This window comes from Eleutherodactylus coqui, chromosome 5 (genome assembly GCF_035609145.1).
Source record: "Eleutherodactylus coqui strain aEleCoq1 chromosome 5, aEleCoq1.hap1, whole genome shotgun sequence".
In the NCBI taxonomy this organism is placed as follows: Eukaryota; Metazoa; Chordata; class Amphibia; order Anura; family Eleutherodactylidae; genus Eleutherodactylus; species Eleutherodactylus coqui.
In genome coordinates, this window is record NC_089841.1 from 35,787,182 (window position 1) to 35,813,508 (window position 26,327).

Here is a 26,327-nt window from a genome sequence, read left to right on the forward strand (position 1 = left end):
GGGGTGAGGTTGGGGCCCCGTGATTGGGCTCAGGGTTCTTCCCCATCCATCACACGCAGGGGCCGGACAGCCATCACTAGAAGTCTTCTTCACTACTGTGTAGTCCTGTATATGGGGAGACAGAAATAAATATCACTATAGACATTTCCAGAGTCCATCCCCTCTCCAGTGACATCATCTGTTATTACCATAGATAAGAATGATGTTATGTGACATCATCAGAATCTCTCCCCTCTCCAGTGACATCATCTGTTATTACCATAGATAAGTATGATGTAATCTCTTACCTTTCCAGTAAGTTGGAAGAGTATCTGTAGGGTGAAATTTAATATACTTAGTGCCATCTTGTTTCTGTTATCCTCTATCATCATGTAGGGGCCTGTATGGAAAAAGATGAACCAATGTAAAAACCACAAAACCAAACCAAATGAAAATAATTTAACAGGAGATAATTAGGAGGAAACATTTAAAAGTGTTTTCCCATGACTTAACTTCCTGGTTGCTGCTGACCAGGACATGTGACGGCTGCATCCAATCACTATAAAAGGTCACTGCTGTGGACAGTGATTGGCTACTAAAATTTTCCAGGCATTTTAAAGACAAAGAGTCATGGCCAGATGTTAGGCCCCATCCACATGTGTGCTTGCCATTCCATCCTTTTCCATTGTTTGCCTATGACCTTAAGGCTAATTTCACATTGGCGACCATGATATAGGGTCATGAAAATCGTCCCAATATCCTGCTCAGAAACTAGAGATTTTCCCATGGATGTGAGATGTTATTGTGTCAAAAACACTTCACATCGCTTCGGGGATGTAGGGACCCTCCGGTGAGGCTATAAGCTGTGTCGGAGGATCAGCAAGAGTTTCCCATTGTTTATTTTAAATGGGAAACTTTGCATCACATTGCACTCCCACCATAACCCAACCGATTACTTCGAATCCTGGATAATTAATTATATTCGCATAGACCTTCTGTCAACTATGTTCTCGATAGAAAGTGCACATCATGCACCATCATGACAGCCCCCGGTAGGGGCTCTTCCATGTCCTATTCTAATTAAATTGCTCAACTTTAAAGACCAAGATGCAATACTGCGCAAATGTCGAGGGTAGGTTGATGCAAAAATTTAATTCTTTCCAGATTTTTTGGCAAAGGTCCAGAAAAAACGCGCAACATTTCAAGGAATAAAAAGATGCCTACGTGCCCTACATATCTCATATGCTATGTTATATCCTGCCAGATTGCAGGTTGTGGCACTCGGAGAGACTCATTTTTTTGATAATCCAATAAGTGGTGTGGTCACCCCAGAGGCACGCTAACTCAGGCAGTAACTGATGATCTAAGAAGTGTAATGGGGATACAACCCCGGGATACCTGGCAGAGCCGCGCTCAACTGCCAATGATTATATAAAAGCATGTTATAAAGTTATACCGTTCACCCCTTCTGGACTCATGGAGGACTGGCGCCCAGATCAGTTAGGGCTTTCGCAGGTTTATAAATTCTAGTTTAGGGGATGTTTTGGTTTGTTTTCCCTTTCTCTCGTGTACACTAGCCAAATCTGATCAGCTAAATGTCTTGGTGTCCTGGAGATCGCCTGCCTGGGAGGTCGTCTGGAAAGGGACTACTTGCTCCATCATATATATATTTGTTTATAAATGGCTGAAAAATTTATGGTCGTCTCCTGGAATATACGCGGAAAACGACCCTGGTAAACGGCTGGCAATATTTCAGGAGGTAGAGCACTAGCACACATTAGTACTTCGTTTACAGGAAACACACTTATCTAAAGACATTTTAAGCCCCATTTACACGTAGAGATGTTTGTTCCAAATTTGTTCTACATTTATTGTTGAATGACAGTTTGAGCAATCATTTTGCATAAACTACTAATGGGTACTGATGCTCATTAGTAGCTTATTCGCTGCATTTGCATGTAAATGAGGCTCCCTTCTCTATATGCAGATAACAGCGGGTGGTCTGTTAACTGCATACAGCTCCATTGTTCTCCCACAGAACAATGTTATCAGCGCTCCTGGGAAAAATCACAACATGTTGTCCCTCCTATCAGCTGGCCAGCTGAACGACGGTTTTTATGCTGAACTAAAAATCATCATTTGGCCAAAAAGCTACGGATGGTAGCATTTACACGCAATGATTATCACCCAAAAGACATCATTTGAATGAGCGTATTCGTTCATCCTTTGATTCCATTCCAATGTTTTGCACAGAAAATAGACCTTGATGGGCGGTTTATTTGTTTACATCACAAGTTGCATAATTGCACCATCATCCTTGTTTCGCGGTACATTCTGCCACCTTATAACAGTGGGGTTATGTGACAGATACTAGAATATGTAACAGGGATACCAGATACCCCTTTATTGTTGGTAGGGGACTTTAATTCTTTTGTTGATCCCTACCGGGATAGGGTGAGGATGGAGGGAGATATAACTCCATTAGGACGTCTTATGAGGGAGATGTTATTATCAGATTGGTGGTGAACCAGGAACCCAGATACGAAATGCTACTCCTGTCACTGGAGCACGTATCACCCTCTATCGAGGATAGATATGACAGTAGTCAATACTTGGATACATAACTGTGTGTTGACTGTCACATATTTGCCCAGATTACTTTCATATCACTCACCTATGCTGATAGACATACAGCATGCAAACAGATGCAGCCTTGGTCGGCCACTGTGGAAGCTGTATGCATTCTGGTTAAATGTTATAGACTGCCCAAACATATTGGGATTAATAGATGAAGACTTCATACTGAACTGTGGGCCGACAGATGTGATTATTAAATGGGGAGCCATGAAGGTCTATCTTAGAGACATTCTTATTCAAAAGGTAACACAGGTCAAACAGAGTTTTGAGTTATCTTATGCAGTGAAATGCCTTAATGAGACTGTATGTGACTGGGGACCAGTAGAAGAAGAGTTAAAGTGAACGTAACAGAGGGGGTGGAGCTAGGACAGGAAGGAGGGGGAAAGAGAGCGGAAGAGGACCTTCAGTCGAGCGATGCAAGGAGAAGAGAGAAGACGGCAGCAGAGAAGGACGAACAGAACAAGAAAGTGAAAAAGCAAGGGAAGAGAGAAGACAAGGCAAGAGCATCCGAAGCGCAGAAGACAAGGACAGGGAAGAAGCTTAAGCAGGTCGGGCGCAGTAGTAAGAAGAAGGATTGGGCGGAAGACACGCAGTTTTAGAGGGGTGAAGTACGGAGAGCAGTGATGGAAGACTTACGGGCGAAGATACAGCAGGCAGTTCAGCAGGACGGTACCGGATGGCTGGAGGAGCTACTGGCAAGCTGCAGGTCGGCGTCGGAGTCCGGGAGGCCGTTGGAGTCAGAGGTACGGGAGCCGGAAGACAGGGAAGGCGCAGCACAAGAAGCGGATGCTGGGCGGGGACGCCCGAGGAGAAGAAAAAAAAACCCCAGCAAGGCTCAGTCCGAGTCCGGCGGCAAAACGAGGGAGCCGGAGAACCAGTCGGGGCAGTGAGAGGCCGCAGGTTCTGGGAAGCGCAAGCCAAAAAAGGGCGCCAAATTTGAATCGCGCGGCGGGAAAAGCACCCGTGAGACGGCAGCGGTCACCGCTAGCAGGTGGTCCGGTACAGAGTGGAGGGCACACGGCAGCATCTAGGGCATGCTCCGTTGCAGCGGATCAGCGCGCTTCAGGGCGCAGGACGGCCGAGGCTAGAAAAAAGGAGGAAGAGCAGAAGAGCAAAGAGGAGACCGTAAGGAGCGCGCGGCATGGCCGCTGGCTCACCCAAGATGGCGGCGCCGCCGCCCGACGCGACCAGGTAGAGGGTAGGGGAGCGATAATTAGGGCCACAGACAGGCAAGCAGAAAGGGATCAGGGAATGGAAGAGCGCAGGCCCCCCACGGGCTTTACCCCACAGCCCCCCCTCCCCCCCCCGCGAGCATAGCCAACACAACTCCTGAGCATTCCTCCACATCCTGTGGACCCCGTTATACCCGGTTCCCACAGGTGCGTTTTTGTTAACCCTATGTATGTGGGGGCCCCCTCACACACCGTGGGATATTCCTCATATAGCACCCATAGCCACGCCAGCAGCAATCGCCAGGGCCAAGGCGCTAAGCGCAGACAGAGGGAGAGGGCCAGGCGAGAGAGTACCAGCAAAAGCACGATAGAGAGCATGAAAGGCTAGGATTGCAGAGAAATAGGGGTAGTCCTAGTGCAAGTAGGGCCACCGTAGGAGACAGGCGCACGGCTTCTGAGCAAGACTACCAACCCGAAATACACCGCCGGCCGGCGGTTTCGCCATCAACCTCCACGAACAGGGATCTCATACACCGCAGGAGGCGGGAGCCTTCGCAGGGATGGCCAGAGCAGGGCCACACTGGAGCAGCGCACTTAAGGAGGGCTCGAGAGACTCCGCGCACAGGGTCGTTCGGCACCTTCGCCCGTACAAGACAGGAGCCCGGGGAGAAGACCAGCGAGGACCACGCCCTTGGCAACGCCGGAGGTCGGTTGAGCCGGTGAGTCTACCTATATAAATGCGTGGAAAAATGTCATGGATCCCACGAAGACGACGGATAGAGGTGATCTGGTTACGGTGTTAAAGACACTGTTGAGCAAGGTCAATCAAAAAGAAGGGCTTTCAGTGTCCTGTAGATCGCCAGGGGGCAGGGGCTCGCCTGTGGGTAATGATGGTGTTGGCTCAACAGTCGGTGGTGAGGCGGACCCCTTAGAGGGGTTAAAATACGCCAACTCTTTTTTTCTGTGGTGTTGCCCCTTTAGTGGTCGGTCTGTCAGAAGAAGTATTGGAAAAAATTTGTAAAGGAATTTATGTGAATATTTGGTCCTTGCTATCGGTGGACCATGTTATGGTGGATAAGGAACGCGTGTCGGAACGCGGATCGGAAAAGAAGCCGAAAGTGGCAAAAACGTTCGGCAATTGGTTGCAGGCTTATATGGTTCTGGCATATGTGACATGCCAGCATCAGCCTAAAAAAGGTCCGGAACTTATGGTGTACCTCAACATCATATACAGTGCATACAAATTGCACGGCGGCGCGGCTTGGTGGCGATACGATGAAGACTTCAGGCGTCGCGTTTCGGGCGTAAACCATATAAGCTGGGCGTTGAAAGCAACAGACGTATGGATCCAGCTGATTTTATCTCAGCATCCCCCAAAGAACGTCTTTTCAAGGGGGAGCCGCAGGGGGCAGTCAACAGCCACCTGCGGCTTCACCGAGACCTAATGGCTCCTGTTGGCTGTAAACCGAGGGCCATTGCAGATTTTATGCCACCTGCAAGTTCAGGCATGAATGCTCTGCGGGGGCCAATACGCCGCAATTCGGTGCTTTAGGAAGCAAGGAACGTCGACCGCCAGGGGCGGTGCCAGTGGAGCACCGCACCCCAGTGAGAAGCAAGTACCTGTTCCAGTGGCTAGACAAGTACCACAGGAAGCAAAAATACTTAGACACGGGTTTTCCAACGGTTTCGTTATCCCCTTTTCGTTCCAACCAGCGTCCATGTTGAGCCCCAATTTTAAATCCGCGACCGACAATTTAGATTTAGTAAGAGAAAAACTGCTCAAGGAAGTGGAGTTGGGCCGCATGGCCGGCCCTTTCATGGAGCCTCCTTTCGTTAATTTGCGGGTTTCCCCATTGGGGCTTGTACCCAAGAAGGAAGCCGGCAAGTTCCGCCTGATACATCATTTATCCTTCCCTAAAGGGGAGTCAGTAAACGATGGTATTTCAAAAGAACAAGCCTCAGTGGTTTACACTTCTTTTGACCAGGCAGTGCTTCTAGTCAGAAAAGCGGGTAAGCGTGCTCAGTTATCATAAGCCGATATCGAATCGGCTTTCCGCTTACTGCCCGTCCATCCGGAATGTTTTCATTTACTGGGTTGCAAAGTCGACAACCAATTTTTTTTTTACGTGTTTGCCGATGGGATGCTCCATTTCATGTTACTACTTCGAGCTATTCAGCTCCTTCCTGGAGTGGATGCTCAGGTACGAGACGGGCATCGCATCGGTGACGCACTACCTTGATGATTTTCTGTTCATTGGTACAGAGACATCGGGGGATTGCGGGTTTTTGTTGGATACGTTTCGGAAAATCATGCACCGTGCTGGGGTTCCGTTATCCGAAGAGAAGACCATGGGTCCGGTGACCCGGCTTACTTTTCTGGGGATAGAAATAGACGCAATTGATATGGTCTTCAGGCTACCGTTGGATAAAGTAGCTCGGCTTCGCCAGATGGTGGAAGAAGTATCACCCTGTAAAAAGGCTATGTTGCGTCAGGTTCAGGTCCTCTTGGGCTTGTTAAATTTTGCGTGTAAAGTGATTCCCATGGGCCGCGTTTTTTCTAGACGGTTATCATTGGCGACAGTGGGGGCCAGAGAGCCTCATCATTTCATACGGATTACTCAAGGAATTAGAGCGGACTTACACATTTGGAGAGTATTTTTGGACTCGTTCAACGGGCAAGTGGTGTGTCCGAAGGAAGAGTGGTCGGGCGCCGACCTATGTTTGTTCGCCGACGCGGCCAGTTCGGTTGGTTTTGGTGTTATTTTCCAGAACTGCTGGTGCAGGGAACCCTGGCCAGGGTCGTGGTTAGAGAAGCAATGGAACAAAAACATCACGCTGTTAAAGTTTTTCCCGTTGGTGGTGGCTTTGGCATTATGGGGCGAAGCGCTCCAGGATCATAAGATCTGCTTTTGGTCGGATAACGCTGCGGTGGTACAAACTATTAACAAACAGTCTTCGGCTTCCCCGCCGGTGTTGGCCCTCTTAAGGCACACGTGGTATTAAGATGTTTGCAGCGGAACGTGTATTTACGAGCGAAGCATGTACCGGGTTATAACAATGGAGCGGCTGACGCACTCTCTCATTCGCAGATGGAGCTGTTCAGGGAGCGGCACCCACAGGCGGATGCCAAGGGGGTACGTTGCCCGCCTTTCTTATGGAGTCTGGCAGAAGAGAGTTGCTGAAGCTGGTGGAAACATCGGTGGCGGTTGCGACATGGAAAAATTATAAGGCGGTTTGGTTGACGTGGTTGTCGTTAGCTGGGGGAAGTATGGTAGGGGGCGACAGCGCCCGCGTGGCCACACTGGACATGTTAGCATCTTTACATGCCAAGCGATCGTCGGTTGACGTAGCAAAAAAACACTTGTCGGGAGTTGCGTTTTTATTAAAATTGCATGGCTTAAAGGATGTTACCAAGGATTTTGTTTTCCGTCAGATTTTGTGCGGTTGGAAAAAGGATAAGGGGCGGGTAGATTCACGCCGCCCCATTACTTACTCGGTGTTGAGCAAATTAATGGAGGTTTTGGAAACCACATGCATAAACGGTTCGGAAGCGTTGTTGTTCAGGACGGCGTTTTTACTCGCTTTTTACGCGGCGCTCAGGATCGGGGAGTTAGTCCCGGCCAGCAAGAACAAAACAGGAGGTCTTCTTTGTAATGGCGTTATAATGGCGGACGGGTCCTTACGGGTACGGGTCAGAAAATCTAAGACGAACGTTTACGGTAGAGGTGAATGGCTATCGATTAGCAGATTCGGTACTCGCTGGTGCCCGGTGGACACGGTAGGACTTTATATGGTTGCTAGGAGCCAGAGTGAGCAATTTTTGGTTTACTCAGCAGGCCTCCCATTCACCCGTTTTTAGTTTGCATCGGTGTTACGGACTTCGTTGCGGGCAGCGGGTTTGGACCCATCGGAATTCGGGACACATTCATTCAGGATTGGCGCCGCGACTATGGCTGACGCAGGTGGCATGAATGAAGAAGGGTTAAAAAGGCTGGGCAGGTGGAAATCTCAGGCATACAAATCCTATGTGAGGCCGGACTTGATGGTCGATTGATTCCCGTTTATTACCGTGTCACAGTTGTCGTCCCGTTTTTTCAGTTTTCCATTAGGGGGGGGTTTTCTTGTGTTTTTTCTGTTTTGCTTTCCCAGCCGGGAAGCAGTGGAAGGTGTGGATCATTGGTCACTCATACATTTATTGGGCGTAAAGGAGGGCATCGGTGCGGCCATTGGAAAAGAACTTAGGCTTAACCGGAACATCCGTAACATGGCACGGTGTACGGGGACTACAATGGCCTAGAGTGCTGCAAATAGTGATGGACATAAGCAGGCGGACCCCCCGGAGGGTGGTTTTTGTCGTTCACACCGGGGGGAATGACCTTGGCAAAATAAAGATGGGTGATCTCTTGGTGATAATGAAGCAGGACATGCTTCGTTTTCGTGACTGCTTTCAAGAATCGATCATGGTATGGTCGGACATAGTGGCGAGAAGACACTGGAGAGGAGCTAGAGACCCGGGGGCGATAGACAGGGTTAGAAAACTAGTCAATTTAAAAATGTCACAGTTCGTTCTGTGTGCCTGGCAGTGTGAAGTAAATGGGGTCATCCCTTATTTTCTCTCCCTTATTTCTATAAAAATTGAAATATATAGCCCGAGGTTGCCCTGACAAATGTGCTAGGATATACGGTCAATGGGTTACCTGCCCTAATCCTAATGACCTGCCCTGGGGAATTTTGAAAATAAAAGGGTATCTGCAACTATAAAGGACAGAAAGAGTTTTGATGACTAAAACTTATGAAATACTGCTAATGTGTCTTTCCTTTCCACATTTGTACTGTATAATATATGAAAATGCCCAATAAACGTTCCTTTCAACAACAAAAAAAAAGATTGCAACACTCAAACTGATTTGGTTTGGCGAAATGGGATGATGAAGCTTTTCTGTTTCATCACTGAAGACACCCAAATTTTCCGGAAAGAAATCAAAGTGCAAATATAAAAAAAATGAATATTTAGAGACTTTCTACAAGCCTACAGCTGGCCAGTAGATCGCTCACTCTGGATACACGGTTATTGTCTTTTCTGTTGCCCAAAAAGCCATACAGTCACTGTGAAAGAGGACCAAGAAGCTAATTCAAGATTTATGACTGTAGCATCAAAGGCTGGAACTTTCAGTAATTTTCTGATTTGTGGCCCAAATATGCCCTCTTGTAGCTTTTCTTAACTCAATTTGGGAAACATTTTTTTCAAATGATTGAATGCCTGCCTTTGTTTATTGCAAATAGTGATGGACATAAGCAGGCGGACCCCACGGAGGGTGGTTTTGGTCGTTCACGCCGGGGGGAATGACCTTGGCAAAATAAAGATGGGTGATCTCTTGGTGATAATGAAGCAGGACATGCTTCGTTTTCGTGACTGCTTTCAAGAATCGATCATGGTATGGTCGGACATAGTGGCGAGAAGACACTGGAGAGGAGCTAGAGACCCGGGGGCGATAGACAGGGTTAGAAAACTAGTCAATTTAAAAATGTCACAGTTCGTTCTGTCATTAGGTGGTATCGCGGTATGACATTGGGAGCTTGAAGACATGGAAAGAGGAGCATTGAGGGAGGACGGTGTCCATCTCAATGAGGTCGGATTGGATACATGTTTATCAGGCTTGCAGGATGGCGTAGAGGCAGCTTTAGCGCAGGTCGGTGGGGTGTGACAGAATGCGCTGTAGGGATACAGCACATCCCGTGTGGCCTGGAGTGATTCCATGCTGGATAGGGATAGTTGAGGAAGGTTGGCAAGCCAAAGGATCGGGGCTTACGAACGTCCTCTAGGACGGTTACGGACTCAGAAGGCTAACCTTCTTACAGCATGGAAAGGTTTTGGTTGAGAGAAAAGTTTATTAAAATGTTGATTTATATGTAAAATTTAATAAAGCTGTGGCCTACCCCACATTTTGTACAGCAAGAAGTTGTAGACATGTTTTTGGGTAAAGTAAGTGAGCACTTAGTTAAGCTAATGTCCCCAGTCCAGTATTTTTGGGTGATTGGCTGAGTGCCTGGCAGTGTGAAGTAAATGGGGTCATCCCTTATTTTCTCTCCCTTATTTCTATAAAAATTGAAATATATAGCCCGAGGTTGCCCTGACAAATGTGCTAGGATATACGGTCAATGGGTTGCCTGCCCTAATCCTAATGACCTGCCCTGGGGAATTTTGAAAATAAAAGGGTATCTGCAACTATAAAGGACAGAAAGAGTTTTGATGACTAAAACTTATGAAATACTGCTAATGTGTCTTTCCTTTCCACATTTGTACTGTATAATATATGAAAATGCCCAATAAACGTTCCTTTCAACAAAAAAAAAAAGATTGCAACACTCAAACTGATTTGGTTTGGCGAAAGGATGATGAAGCTTTTCTGTTTCATCACTGAAGACACCCAAATTTTCCGGAAAGAAATCAAAGTGCAAATATAAAAAAAATGAATATTTAGAGACTTTCTACAAGCCTACAGCTGGCCAGTAGATCGCTCACTCTGGATACACGGTTATTGTCTTTTCTGTTGCCCAAAAAGCCATACAGTCACTGTGAAAGAGGACCAAGAAGCTAATTCAAGATTTATGACTGTAGCATCAAAGGTTGGAACTTTCAGTAATTTTCTGATTTGTGGCCCAAATATGCCCTCTTGTAGCTTTTCTTCACTCAATTTGGGAAACATTTTTTTCAAATGATTGAATGCCTGCCTTTGTTTATTGAGAGCTTTTATGAAGTTCTTCGTTAGGCCCAACTTGTTATAAAGCGGAGGCAAAATGACTTTACTCGGCTCAACCAATGGAGTGTTCTTCACATTTTCTTCCCCACGTAAGCAAACATTAGGGGTGAGTTAAGTGCTTTGGGTATGAAAGTTAAAAAACAAAGATAACTAGAGACGAGATTAATTCTCACATTTCTAGTACAGAAACCTTATATGAGGGGCTGCTGAAAAGTCTTTGGCTTTGTCTTCATTTTTGTTTTTATGGTAACAAATGTTACATCACATGAAAGCCTTATGTGTCTAATACATGTTTTCAAAATCTTGTGTTTGTAGCTTATGGCAACATTGATCTCGGCACGCAAGAAAACAAAATGGCGGAGTCTAAGGCGATAGTCACAGCAAATGAGAGCAGAGGAGTGATAAAATTCTTGTTTCTGAAAGGAAAGTCTGTGAAGGATATTCATGGTGATATGTCGCAGACATTGGGGGATCAATGCCCTTCATATTCTACAGTTAAGAACTGGGTTGCCGAATTTAAAACGAGCCACTTCAGCACCAATGATGAGAAACGTCCTGGACGACCAAGAGAGGTTGTTGTTCCGGAGATCGTCGATGCTGTGCACAACCTCATACTGGAGAATCAGCGAATTTCAACCGCAGGAATAGCAGACATCATGGGGATTTCTGGTGAACGTGTTTATATAGATATATATTCTTTCATGTATCCAATGTATCTACTTCCTTTAATGAAACTTCTATTCTCTAAACTTTGCTGACAAGATAATATTTAGCATAAACACGCTATATTTTTTCCATCTGTTTTGTAACTCTAGAAGAAGTAAAATCAGACATAGATAACCGCAGTCTGAAGCAGCTACCGCAATAGTAACCCAAGCAGTTTTACTGGAAACTTATGCAAATAACACGGGAAATGTATGCAATTAATAGTTCAAGCTGTAATATCCAATCATATCGGAGGAACCACACGTGGGTCCAAGACAACCCACTCATCTCGTCCTGCTACCACATGATGGCCAATAGCAGATGACCGGAGGATGGAAGAATTTCAAGATACTTATCCAATAATTAAACAATACGTTGTATCTATGTAATCTTTGACCTTCCCAGATGGGCAGATATGTTAAACTCTTTAAAAAGAGGCTGCTCGCCCAACAATAAAGCAGAATTGAGGAAGCTTATACATGCTGAACCTGTGTCAGTGTGAAATCTTCTTATGCGCATAATCAATTCATAATTAATCTGGAAGGGTGTAAATATTCCTAATTGAGTAAGCCGTTGGACGCAAAAGGAAATCCATGACAGTTGGTGGCCCGTACGGGGAGTGGTCGATAGGCTCCAAAGAGATCGGGAACAAGGCGCGGACATAGGCAACCTTGGACTTGGCGGGCCCAACAAATCATCAGAACACGGTAAGATAAATTAATTATCTATACCTGTGTGGCTGACTCCAAGCTCGCCTATGTGCCATTTCAAGGTCGATCGATTTGGATCCACACGACAGGTAATTTTAAGTCTCGACCACTCAATAAAACCTGTCATAAGATAAAAATGGAATATTTACATGCCTGTTGTCTTGAGCGTACTGGTTAATTGGTGACATCAGTAGCTGCCCCCGGGGAGGGCCTGTACGGGGTTTTTCCACTCCTATGGGAGGAGGGAGCCATCCAGGTGGCCTGTTGCAGAGACTCAGCAGTCCTGAGGCCTGTTTGGAGGGCCCAGGAAAGGGAGAGACTGCCAGAGAAAGTCTGATAAGGGATTTCCGCTCCTGCTAGGCCTGCTTGTAGGGTCCGGTAGAAGGGAGCTGTCAGATGCGTATCCCAAGGGACAGTGAGACTAAGCCAGCTGTACTGGTGCTCTGTCTATTTGTGTGTGTCCACAAATATTTGTTTATCGTTTGAACGTTCATAAGTGGATCCCTCTGTCTGAGGGTAGATTATTAAACTGTGTAGCGGCAGAAATGCTAGAGACTCTAGGGCGGGACATACTGTGTCCGGCGTCTGAGGAGGATCCTATACGTGTAATACAATTCAGGGCAGCACTCCTCCACTATACCCACAGGGTGGGACCAACCTTATGCACGCCACAAAAGGGATATGATTATAGGATCCTTCTTAAGGAGGATCCTATAATCATGAATCTGGCTGCCATGATTGAGATTGAGAGGCAGCAAACATTGTACCAAGGTCAATTCTTACACCCTCCAGAAAAGTGTGGAAGGTGTGGTGAGTCAAGTTATCATTGATTAATCAAGCAATCTTTCAGTGTGCTCAAAACGTCCTACCTGTCCGTTATATAAAGTTAGTGTGCTTGTCTGTTGTGTAGAGCTAATCCTGCTGAGTTGTTTATATAGAAATAGTCTGTTTGTCTATCATATAGAATTAGTAGCAGTCATACTCAAACTGTAAGAAGGGATTGTTGGCAATGAGAAGCATTGCCTGGGTTATAGCCAAGATTGATGCACCGTACACAGCGGCGTTGTGGGTTGGAATTTAAAGGCTAAATGTGCATTATTGGATCCCTTCTAGTAAAGGCGGACTGCTAAACTGTGTTGCTGTTGAATGGTTGAAAGTATAGGCTGTGATACATTGTGCCCGTAAGTGAATGCATACAAAGGGTTAACTTAATGTAAGGAGGGAGAAAGGCTGCTTGCTCGAATCTGCAGCCTCAGACGCCCCCCCTCCCCCTCAGACCCCCTTACTTCCTCATTTTCTAGGAGGAAGTGCTGTAACACTAAATGTAAGAAATAACTTTGCTGTTTAATAAAATAAAGGAATGTAATGAATTATACTGTCTTAAAAAAGGCAGGAAAGAGAGAAATATTGTAAGGTGCATTTTTACTGGTGTCTAGGGTCACAGGTGGACAGTCAGTGATGTACTAAATTGTTAGAGCAGGTGGATTAGACCCAAGCGATAGAGGAGAAAGCAAATTCATGTGCTGTGACAAATAACAACTACTGTTCGTATGTCTTGTTATGTAATCTAATCTTTGTTGTATGTCCTTCATACAAATGTAAGAAGTTATATGCCACTCACATCCTGTGGGGGCTTTAAGAATACATGGGTTAAAGAATGCAGAAAATGTTGCGCTACAAAATGTAACAAACTGCATAGTCCGCCGTGCCCACCAGAAAATACATCTATGTTTGCCAAGTCCCCAATACCACATACAATGTTAGGTGGTCACAGTTGTGACCGTAAAGTTACAACATAGTAGTTATACATTAGATGTTAGAATTTCCCTGAATGTCAGTCAGAGGAAGAGAAGGCGGGTTGAAATGGCGTCAGTACCCACGCATGCCAAAGACACCAGCGTTCAATATAACAGTTCAGTAAATAAGGAGATAGAATAATATCTCAGTCACTCATCAACCTTTGGCACACAATATGTGAATTGCAGTACGTTACCAATCAGATGGAGATGCCTGGCATCTAAGACTGCATCTGCTCCTGTCTCCGGAGGGACGACCAGGAACAAGTGTGGGACAAAACTGTTGTAAAAGTAAATTAGCCATGTTCTCCCTTATAATCCTGTTTATCTGTCTCTTCCATTCTGTGTTAGAGAAGGGAGGGGCTGTCACGGGAGGGAGAGATTTTAAAAAGAGGAAGTCATTAGTAGTGCAGTCCCAGGGAAGATTAATTTTCAGACAGTAGAAAAAATAAGTAAAGTTAAGCAGAGAAGCCAAAGAATGGGAAACAAACAGGTAACGATAAGGCCTGGTATCCACAGGAGGGAGGGGCAGATTGACCCGTAATTTGTAAAATGTAAATTGTGTGATGAATAAGACTTTATTTGGTTGTGATGTGTATCCGAGGACTGCAAACGTTGAATGAGAAAATGAGGAAGCAAGTGATCAGCCAAATTCAGAGGGGTGGAGCTAGATGATGCAAGAATACGTAATGGGTCTCTTGTCTAAGGAGGGGGTGAGAATCATAGATAGCCAGGAAAAATTTAGTTTTTTTCTCCTGTCTCAAATTTGATGAGACATTGCAGGCAGGATCAAATTAAATTAATAATGAATTATCTTAAGGAATATCACATTTTAAATAAGGCTGCCCAGATGGAAGGCATGTCTCTGTTATTGGCACTGATAGCCGCTGCGGAAACTCAGCTTTCCATGGTTCCTGACAAATTATGGGCCACCTACAAGACAGACGTAAGGAAATTGAATGTACCCACCATGATAATATTTATGAGGCCCGGATACACACCTCTGGGTCAAACAGTATCCCCTTAGTGAAAAAAAAAAAAAAAAAAAAAGGGTGGAGGGTCAGCCATGCATGTTAGGTGCTGTGTGCTGATGCTTTGGAAAAACTGCCGACCGGCCACAATTTCACTGTTAATTTTCCTTGCAGAAGATGGCTGTAAGGCCTGGAGTCCTCCAAAGACAAACTCCAGTTCTGCAAGAAAGGTTGTTCTCCTGGATCATTGTTTAGCCAGGGAACTAGACATCTGACAGAGGAACAAAAAGGCTGCTGACCAGGCCATACCTGTACCTACATCCGTTGCCAAATTCCGCACCTTTCTGGGCCTTGTTTCCTACTGCCGCCATACGACAGTATTGACACAAAAGCACGGAGGACAACCACGACCACTGGGATACTACTCCATGAGGTTGGATCCAGTGCCTCGAGGAGCTCCCTCTTGTGTTTGTGCGGTGGCAGCAGTACAGGCAATGGTTGACAAATCTTCTAAGTTGGTATTGGCACTTATCTCTGGTCTATTAGATCCGGCTACAATGTGCTCTTTCCATGCCTCCCCCAATATTTCTTTCCGATGTTGTACTACCTTGAACCCGGCTACTCTTTTAATCGGGTATTCCAGTTCAAACGGGGGAGGGGAGGCATAGGTGATCTGAGTATGGCAGATCAGCTATTTTTAAAATTTTCAAAAATTCTTTGCAACAAGATTCTGATAAAAAAACTGTTATTAGAACCCACTGTTAATAATGCATATTTTGAGTTTTCTTTTGTAGATGGTACCAGGGTGAGGATTGATGACTCCGAACCAGATATGCAGAGGTCACACGACAACATGTCCTAAACGCAGAAGCTCTGCCTCCGCATGTCTCAGTGCAAGAAGCGGAACCGAAGGCCCTCACTGAGGCGTGTAGAGTGGTAGAAGGTAAGACGGCAACCCTTTACACTGACTCCTGGAATGCATTTGGCATAGCTCATGATTACGGCCCAATATGGAAAGCCAGACAGTTTCTTATCTCAGTAGGACAGCCAATTAAGAATGGTGCAGCGGTGCAGAGTCTCATGGAGGCCCTACTACTACTACCTGGCAATAGAGAGCTCACACCGATTCCTACAATGGAGAAGCGAGAGACGACATCCTCGCCGACAGCACAGCAAAGGCAGCGGCTCTCAAGCCGTGGAAGAAAGAAGGAAAGATACTGACAGCATGAGTCAGTGGCGAAAACTTTGGACATTGATATGCTAAGGACTTTACAGTTACAAGCCAACGAGGAAGGAAAGCAAAATGGGCTAAAAGACAGGGGCAACAGAACAGGACGCCATATGGCAAACAGTCAGCAGAACTTGCCTACGTCCCTGTCCCCAATGATGGCCCAGCTGGTACACAGAATCAAAAGCAGCAATGACGTTGACACTGAACGAGAATGGGTGGCACCTGGGTTCTCTGTAGCTGCTGCATCATTTGCCCAGTTTACATGATCTTTGCCATATGCGAGTCAGGACAAAAGTAAGGTGGCCATATAACATTCGCCTGGACCACTCTACCCATTTCAGAGATTGCCAATTTGACCACATTCAGCTCACACCTGTTGGGGAGTATGAATATGTGCTTGTTGTTGCTGGAGTCTTTTTCAGCTTGGAGGCCCACCCTGATACTAAGGTAAATGAGCAGGTAACCACACAGAAGCTCATTAATGAGGTAATCTGCAGATATGGGGTACCGGAAGTGAATGAGTTAAACGAAGGTACACACTTCATAGGTGAAATAATGTGACATCATGTCTGCTCTGGGTGTATCCCTGGCCTTTTACACACTCTACTATCCTTAGAGTAGTGGAAAGGTAGAGAGACTTAGTGGCACGCTAAAAAGGGAGAAGTGGAAGAAGGAATACTCTATAACTACTTAAGTGTTTTGCACTAGAGAGAGTATTACTGACTACCCTTGAAACTACACCTGCCAGACAAATGGGCAGGGTGAAGGGAGATTTTTGAGGAACTCACTAACGGGTATTGCTCTTCCTACGGTACCATAGGAGGGGAATGGAAGAAGAATCAGGTCCAGTCCTTAGGAGACATTTACTGGCTTTGTGGAGACATGAGGTGGAAGGTAATTGGACAGGGGAGTGTGCCTTAGTAAAGCCCTTATGCTCCTCCACATCCTGTCAGACAGCATTGAGGATAATGATGTTACCCCCAATAGTTACTTTATCTCGATCCAACTCTGTCTGTGTTTTGTGGTTTTCTTGTCATGTTGGTCTATCCTTGTTTTCTGCATAGGTACGGCGGTTCCTTCCAGTCTTGTCACTAGGTAGTGTAGGGTCAGTGTTGGCGGCCTGGACCTGTCCACCTTCAGGGCTATCTCCAGGAGGGACATTGGTGTGGGTGAAGATCAGGGAGTCCCACGCCGTGCGTACCTGTGCACACTAGTATTGTAACAGTACACTAGAGTGAGAAGAGAGGCTCCTGGTGGTAGTTTTGACCTACACGTGTACATTGACATCATAGGACAGCCAAGGGGGGTACCTGACGAGTTTTAAAAAAATTAGAGACCACGTTGAAGCTAGATTCGAGTCCATTTTTCCTGATCATTATGGTAAATAAAATATTGACTGGATTAATTATGTTTATTATAATTAGCAGCGGTTGTTAAATTATACTAGAGATGCCTTATAGGGACTAGTCGACCAATAGGACCTACCTCAACTATGACTTTTCAAAATAGAATGGCCTTAGGTACGATTTTAGCTAAAAAGGGGAGTGTTGGTAAGATGATAGGGGAGACTTGTTGTACCTACAAACCAGACAATACGTGACCCGCAGGTAAAAGACGCAGTTGCCATTAAGAAGCTGACCGCACTAACTAAAAAGAGCTAACCTTTGGGACCAGTACTCGCCATGGATGAGCGGGTGGCAAAGGATCCTGGCTTGGATGGGCATCGCTGTTGTATGTGAACTGATTATCTTTTCCGTTCTAGTCTGGGAAAGAAGGAAAGATGAACAGTGCCCTAAAATCTAAGATGCAAGGCAATAGAGAAAACGGACTAAGTGCCTTTTATTAGCCTGTTTCCTCAATTAGGTACATACCTAACAGGAGAAGAGAAGAAATAAGTTTTAAAACATTGTGTATTTAGAACACTGTGATAGGTTTTCGCTAAGATTTTGCTTTATTTTATCTGCAGTGCACGCTGCTCATGCCACGCAACATGCCGGCGTTACAACGCCCCGATCCTGCTACCTTGCCACCTCTGGAAAAGGGCAGTGGGAATAATCACCTCGTAGTTTTCCTTCCAGACTGATAGAGATGATTATGCACTTACTAATGAGACAGGGGTTCAGTCATGTTGATTAGTCATTAGATAGTCCTAATTTTGCACTCTTTGTGGATGAATCGAGGTAGCGTCAAGAAGGCGGGTTCTACACAAGTTATGCAGTGTTTACCTGAAATAGTAAAAGCCGCACCTCTCTTAAGCTAATGCCTCGAGATCCCAGGTGGTAGTCTAGACCTCCACATGTACAGAGATGCTGTAAGGGTACCTATGAGGGTACCAGATGAATATAAAGCCAGAGATCAAGTTAAAGCAGAATGGGTCTGGTCCTGTGGTAATCTTTCCTACACAAATATCCCCACCAATATTCCAGGAGGGCCGTGTGCACTGTCCCGGCTATGTATCCTTATGTACCAAAGACCCGATTGCCATGAACCCACACCTAGGTATCAGAGGGGCATTTACAGCCTAAGCGACAGTTGTGAAAGACCGCCACTCTACTGAGTTTTCAGAACATTCTACACTAGAGTTTATTCTGATAAAGAAGTTATTAACTATATTTGTCCCCTTTATAGTCATCCTAATTTCTGTTTGTTGTTGCATACAGTGTATTCCGACCCTGATGACTACCTGGTCCACCTGTCTCACTATGATGTCCAACAAAAAGCCCACTGTCAGTGCAAACGTCGTCATCATGGATCCAGAATATGATGATGTCGAACCATCCTATACCCCCATAGCAGTGGTAGCCCCAGTCTACAACACAATGCAGATCTAGGGTCAATGGTGGGGGATTAGGGTGGGACAGAGTAGGGACACGTAGTGTAGTGAGTTTAGTGAAACAGATAGTTTCAAGGGGGGTTTGTAGTGGAAACCCAATATATCTATATTTTGGATTGTGGACCTTTGTAGTGGACAGTGAACCTGTTTTCTATATGTTTAGCATTCTGTATAATAAATGACAGTACTTTTTCATTGCCGGCTGTTCTGATACAAATATAGATATATATTCTTTCATGTATCCAATGTATCTACTTCCTTTAATGAAACTTCTATTCTCTAAACTCTGCTGACAAGATAATATTTAGCATAAACATGCTATATTTTCTCCATCTGTTTTGTAACTCTAGAAGAAGTAAAATCAGACATAAATAACCGCAGTCTGAAGCAGCTACCGCAATAGTAACCCAAGCAGTTTTACTGGAAACTTATGCAAATAACACGGGAAATGTATGCAATTAATAGTTCAAGCTGTAATATCCAATCATATCGGAGGAACCACACGTGGGTCCAAGACAACCCACTCATCTCGTCCTGCTACCACATGATGGCCAATAGCAGATGACCGGAGGATGGAAGAATTTCAAGATACTTATCCAATAATTAAACAATACGTTGTATCTATGTAATCTTTGACCTTCCCAGATGGGCAGATATGTTAAACTCTTTAAAAAGAGGCTGCTCGCCCAACAATAAAGCAGAATTGAGGAAGCTTATACATGCTGAACCTGTGTCAGTGTGAAATCTTCTTATGCGCATAATCAATTCATAATTAATCTGGAAGGGTGTAAATATTCCTAATTGAGTAAGTCGTTGGACGCAAAAGGAAATCCACGACAATGCATGAGACCTGGATTTATTTGTATGACCCTGAAACCAAGGAGCAGTCAAAAGAGTGGAGGCACAATGGTTCTCCTCGCCCAAAGACGTTCAGGGTGCAAAAACCAGCCACTAATGTGATGGCGTCTGTGTTCTGGGATAAGGAGGGCATGCTGCTAGCAGACTACCTTGAAAACGGTTCCAACATCAATGCAAGGTATTACATTAAATTTTGGACCAATTGAAGGCAGCTCTGAAGGCCAAAAGGCACGGCAAGCTGTCCAAAGGAATCGTGCTACTGTAAGACAACGCCTCCGATCACACTGCACAAGCGACCACGGCAAAACTGGTGGAGCTAGGCTTCCAGCTGGTTGACCACCCACCTTATTCACCAGATCTAGCTCCCTCCGACTATCATCTGTTTCCAAACCTGAAGAAACACTTCAAGGGTACCAAATTTCACACCATTTCTGATGCCATGGCTGTACGGATGACTGGTTTGAGGCACAACTGAAATCCTTCTTTTTGCAAGGCTTACAGAACTTGGAATACCGATGTAAGAAGAGTGGTGACATCAGTGGAGAGTATGTGGAATAAATGTAAAGTTTCATCTTTCCTATCTCGTTTCTTTCTGGGTAAAACCAAAGACTTATTAGCACCCCCTCGTATATCGTATAAGAGGATCCACAAACCCTGACTTACTACCTGGCCTTAACAGAAGCAGATTAAGGAACCTACTGAATGTGAAGGCAGCTAAAATATACAAACTATATGTACATGGAGACAAGGGCTCTAAAGCCATGACTAGACTGATCAAAACCAGAGAGAAGACATTCATCCACAAAGTACAACCCCGACCGGCACCTCAGTGACAGCGAGCCCAGATACTGCCAACGGATTCCAAACCTACTACAAGGCCTTATGTAATTTAACAAATAATTCTCTAAACCTTAAACTTTGTGCAAAACTTATCGCTCGTAGGACCTCATCCTTTCTCCCTAAACTGAAACATCCTGACCAAGTGGTGTTTGTTCCAAATAGAGAAGGGAAGTCTAACACTTCTTGTATAACACACAATACACTACGCCAGTCTCAACAGGATCCCTCTTCTTCTTTTAAGCACGGAAGCTAAAAAAAAGCCTTCGATCGAGTTTCCTTGAACTACATGAGAAACTCCCTGTATAAATTCGGGTCTCAACACAACTAATCTCAGCCATCATTTCCTTATATTCACAACCTTCCAGCAGAGTGCAATCAACGAAACCTTACCAAAACTCTTCATGATCAAAAACGGAACCAGACATGGTTGCCTGCTTTCCCCTACCGTATTTGTACTTGTGATGGAAACACTACTCGAAGGAAACCAATGAGGCTCGACAGGTCTGTAAGGGGGGGGGGGGGCGATAAGTGAAAAAAGAAAGCGTTTAAATTATTAAAATAAGAAAGCAGTAAGAAGCGCTAAAAACATACAGGGAAAAAAAACTAAATATGTAGGGAAAAGATCTAAACTGCCAAGGAGGAGGCAGAAAGACTGATTGACTACTTTTCAATTATATAAACAGTAAAAGGATTTGCACTGGCCCTTTAACAAATAATGCAGGAGAAATCATAGAAGATGATGGGGGGGGGAAGGCAAATCTACTAAATAGTTTTTTCTCAAGTGTATTTACAAAGAAAAAAGAAATGTCACACGAGATGCAGGGGAAGAAGGTGAACCCTTCACTAAATATCACCTGCCTAAGGGTGGACGCTCACTTGCGATTTTTTCTTTCTTGCGCTGTGAGAGCACGAGAAAACTCTTGCCTTGCAGCGCAAGAAAGACGCCGGTATAGAACCGGCATATAGCTAGTGGTGTCAATGGGGCCAGCGGCAGCAGAGCTGCCATTGAAAACATAGCGAGAATGCCGCGGACTTCTGCCACAGCGGGGATGAAGGAATCCCCTGCCACAGCTGTCACAGCTGTGACAGCTGTGGCAGAAGTCCCCGGCATTCTATCCCATTGCTTTCAATGGGATCAGCACTGCTGCCGATCCCATTGAAAGCACTGCTTTGTCAAGCCCCGCGGAATGATTATCAGGGAAGGGCTTGAAATATAAGCCCTTCCACGATAATCAGCAAAAAGTGTTTAAAAAAAAAAATAATAATTTTACTCACCTCTCCGGCGCTCAAATGCGTCCTCCTGGTGGCTCCCCTCCACTGCTATTAAGCTCTTTCAGCAGGTGGGGATTTAAAAATCCCCGCCTCCTGAAAGGGCTGTGTAGATTGGCTGAGGGCTCAGCCAATAGCAGCTACTGCTTAACTATTGGCTGAGCGCTCAGCCAATGACACATAGACCTTAGCTTGGGCAGAAAATTGGCAAATGAAGTTCAATGTTGATGAATGTAAGGTTATGCACATGGGCAGGAGAAACGGATGTCACCAATATATACTAAATGGGGTACTGCTAGGGAAAAGGGATATGGAAAAAGAACTGGGAGCACTAGTGGACTGTAGATTTAACTGGAGCAATCAATGCCAGTCAGCTGCTGCAAAAGCTAAAAAAAACTTGGGGTTCATTAAAAGAGGTATAGGGGCGAAGGACGAGAACATTATCCTTCCATTATATAAGGCACTAGTCAGGCCTCACATGGAATACTGTGCACAGTTCTGGTCACCGGTGCTCAGGAAAGATGTAGCAGTGTTTCAGGGGGTTCAAAGAAGGGCAACTAAACTAATAAATGAAACAAGATGACTGGAATACCCAGAGAGGCTATCAAAATTGGGATTATTTACCCTGGAAAAAGACAGTTAAGGGGGCGACCAAATAACTAAGTATAAATACATGAGGGGACAATACAAGGATCTCTCCCAGGATCTGTTTATACCCAGGACTGCGTCGGAAATAAGAGGGCATCCACTACGTCTAGAAGAAAGCAGGCTTCATCACCAACACAGAAGGGGGTTCTTTACTGTAAGAGCAGTGAGACTGTGGAACTCTTTGTCTGAGAAGGTAGTTCCTGGACGAAGCTAAGGGCGAAATGTGCATATCAGGGCACAGGGATTTCCAGATCCTGGGTTACGTGGTAACACTATATTATATGCATGACATTGAGATTGGTTGAGCCTATTGTAGGTTTCTATAAGCATTAGAGATGAGCGAGTATACTCGCTAAAGGCAATTGCTTGAGCGAGCATTGCCTTTAGCGAGTATCTCCCCCGCTGGAGACTGCAGGTTCAGGTGCCGGCGGGGGAGCGGTGAGTAGCGGCTGTCAGCAGGAGGGAGCAAGGGGGGGGGGGGAGAGAGGGAGAGAGAGAGATCTCCCCTCTGTTCCGCCCCGCTCTTCACCGCAGCTCCGTGCCCGCTGCCGGCACCCGAACTTTCAGTCTCGAGCGGGGAGATACTCGCTAAAGGCAATGTTCGCTCGAGCAATTGCCTTTAGCAAGTATACTCGCTCATCTATAATAAGCATGATTTTCGGTTTGCGAACTTCTTATATGTGTGACCTGAGGTGATGGATTTCCCTTGTATTGATGCTGCATTTCCTTTATGCCCTGTTTTTTAAATGCTTTTATGATATTTGTAATTCTCAATAAACAATTGTTTAATGATAGATTCCTACAGTCCTGACTCGGACATTTATTTTTGGGTTGGTTGTATCGGTTGATGTATGGGACTGACACTTTTGGTGGGACTATAGTTGTCTTATTATACGATTCATTTTTTTCCCGACTAACCTGATCTCTGCTGCCAGCTCCCAATCCCCCTAATGTGGGGCACAACTGACCCGCCATCTCTATCCCGATGGACAGAAAAAGTGTCACAGATATACCGCTTTGGGGAGATTGTAGGCTGGGAAAACGGTAGAAGACGCAGCCTCTCCCCATGATCCTCACTTCATGTATGTTCTTCAAGTTGTCACTCATTTCTCTTATTTTCATTGGGACCTGATAGTAATCTCACTCATATTGTCGCTTCAGAGTATCACAGCCACGACTGCCTTTATTGGTGATTTACTTCCGTTATCTGTTTTTCCTTTTTGTCTTCTTTTGTCTTCTTCTCCTCAAGTTAGGTCAGGCTCACACAAACGGGATGGATTCTGTGAGTGAATATCCACAGCAGAAGACCCGCATGTGATCGCGGAAGCAAATTGCGTTTGGCTGCGTATGCATTCAGTTTTTCATGCTGATGTACATTTAAGGAGAGCGTATTGTCCGCGGGGAAGACTGAACGCAAATAGTTAGGGACGTTAGAAAGTCCCCTGGAGGAGATCAGGTCATGTCTAATAAAAGTCTTGGTACCCCTGTGGTTCCATGAAAACACCAGAGCAGCACTGCCCCAATAACCGTTGGAGCGTGGCTCAGTGACTCCTAGTTGATGCAGATAATTGGCCGAAGCCAAATAGTAAGCCTCATGTGATGTCTATGGGATGGCTAACAGGATGGTTTATTTGCCTATTTTTATTATAAATGAGGGATAAACTAGTAGAAACTGCAGACTTTCTAGATGATTTGATTTTCACACTATTGCAGCTGGTAAATCAAACTAATGCAATTCAAGCTCAATTAGGTTTAGGCCAGTCTCACGACCAGATTTGGATTGCGGAATCCATGATCATCACCCGCGCAGACGATCTGTAGTATTCCGCATCCATAAACAAGGAGTGGACAGCGATTTCTGCTCGCGGAAATAAAATCGCAGCATTCTCTATTCTTGTGCAGTTTCCGCATGCACGGCTTCCATTGAAGTCAACGGAAGCCATACAATCCGCGGCCCATCCACAATTGACATTGCGGTTTGGCTGCTAGTACCCATATCATCACCTGCGGATGTTTAATAGTGGCTTGCCGCAGCCATTTGCAATACTGATGAACACAGGTACACATGGATGCCGGCTGTGGACATGGTCGGATTCCGGCTGCGGGCTCATGCATGCAGAATCTGACCCATCTGTGTTATAGGAGTAAGTATAGCAAGAGGAACATAGAAGCTCACAAAGGTTGCTTGTCCATTATACAAGAACCCTTCTCCATACCGTAATCCTACCTACGAGCATGGGACAAAATAAAAGTGTCACACTACAACACGCTGATCTACTCTCCAAGATGACTAAGGGTCATTAAAAAGAGCTCAGGTTAGGTACAAGCAGTAGGCATCCCTACCTTCAAGGGAAAGCCTATGGCAAAGGACCTAGATTAGGGAATTACTAGTTCCAGAGACAGGCCCACCCACATATAGCACACAGTATCAATATTGAATAAGACCCGTAGTGAAAAAGTGGTCACAAAAGGGGGGAATTGTGAGAGCATGTATCCTGATTAATTTTGTGTTGATGGCCATTTTGTATACTTCAGTCGGAATAATTCTAAGACTTGTAATTTTCCATAAATAAAGCATTGTCAAGATGTGTCTATCTATTTCTGCTTACACAGAGATTTTCTCTTACAGACAGCTTCCTCATTTAACAGGAAAACGCTCGACACGTAACAACAGCAACAGACATAGCCAAACAGAGATCACAGGTGCTATGAGGCATAGATGCTATTTCCAGACTAATGAAGATGACCGCTGATCGTTAATAAATATGCAACTTGGAAAAAAACTCTGCCTGGATACAGATGACCAGATGACTCTCTCCAAGACAAGAACCATACCATATATGTATATGTTTAAGATATATGCTGCAATCACTTACTGCACATGTCGGACGCTCCCTCATTTGTTTGTTTTTTTTCTTGCTTCTATAAGTCTGCTTCGATGTAGAGTAAAGAGAAACTAACTTGATTACACCAATTTGAGTCTGACATGTCTTAGTTCCTTGAAGGACTTCACCCGATTCAAATTTTGAAACACCAATATATATACCTGAAGCAGGTATTGCACTAACAGGTATTGCGCCAACACAAATGATATTTGTCCTACAGAAATACCTGTGATGTCCCAAGAGAGCTAGGGTTCTCAGGAGCCCTGAAGTTCCTTGAGCCGTGATCAGGGGGCTCCCCAGAACACAACAACAAAACCTGTCACTTTTACAATAAGAAAGGCAAACAGATATCAACCTTCTCAAAGATGCAGTAAGAATATTGGAGCCAAATTACAAGACTGGACAAGAATTATATGAGGCTTGACCAGCCCTTACAACAAGAATTACACAAGGATTTACCCGCCCTTACACCAAGCATTATAGAATTATTTACCTGCCCCCTAGGTGAGGAATGGCGTTATGGGTTTCCTATAAGTGGAGACATTTAATTACTGGCCTAAGGGATCTTCAAGACAAAGCCTATGATGACTCTTAGGGAGGTGAAAAAATGGTGAATGCTTACCATTGATCGTTACTCCATTGCATGGCTCTTGGATTGGAACATGAAGCTGAGATGGTTTAATATCTTCCTCTTCATCACCATCATCATTGCAGGGTGAGGACCCAGTTATACCTGTTGTACAGCAGAACAAACATGAGACATTTTTAATTCTGAACAAGGCTAAATATGCACTATCCAACCTCCTGCACCATGTAGACCCGTATACATCTAGTAGCTCCATCCTGTTTTACCCAACATTTGGCAGCTTTTGTTTTTTTCCCCTTGTATAAAGCTGGCCGCCATACAGTAGAGATTTGTGAATGCTTTTTCCGATTGGCTTGTCTCATAGATGGTCTGTGAAGGTTGAAATTTTGGACAGACCATGCGTTACACCTACAAATCACCACTGGATCCCTTCCTTGATCTGTAAT

The 26,327-nt window shown here is 45.0% G+C and overlaps 1 protein-coding gene across 1 annotated transcript in view; it reads right to left on the reverse strand.

Moving 5' to 3' along the window:
- LOC136629088 (zinc finger protein 585A-like) overlaps positions 1–26,327 on the reverse strand; it is a 343,652-nt gene that overhangs the window by 224,709 nt on the left and 92,616 nt on the right. The window lies entirely within an intron of this gene.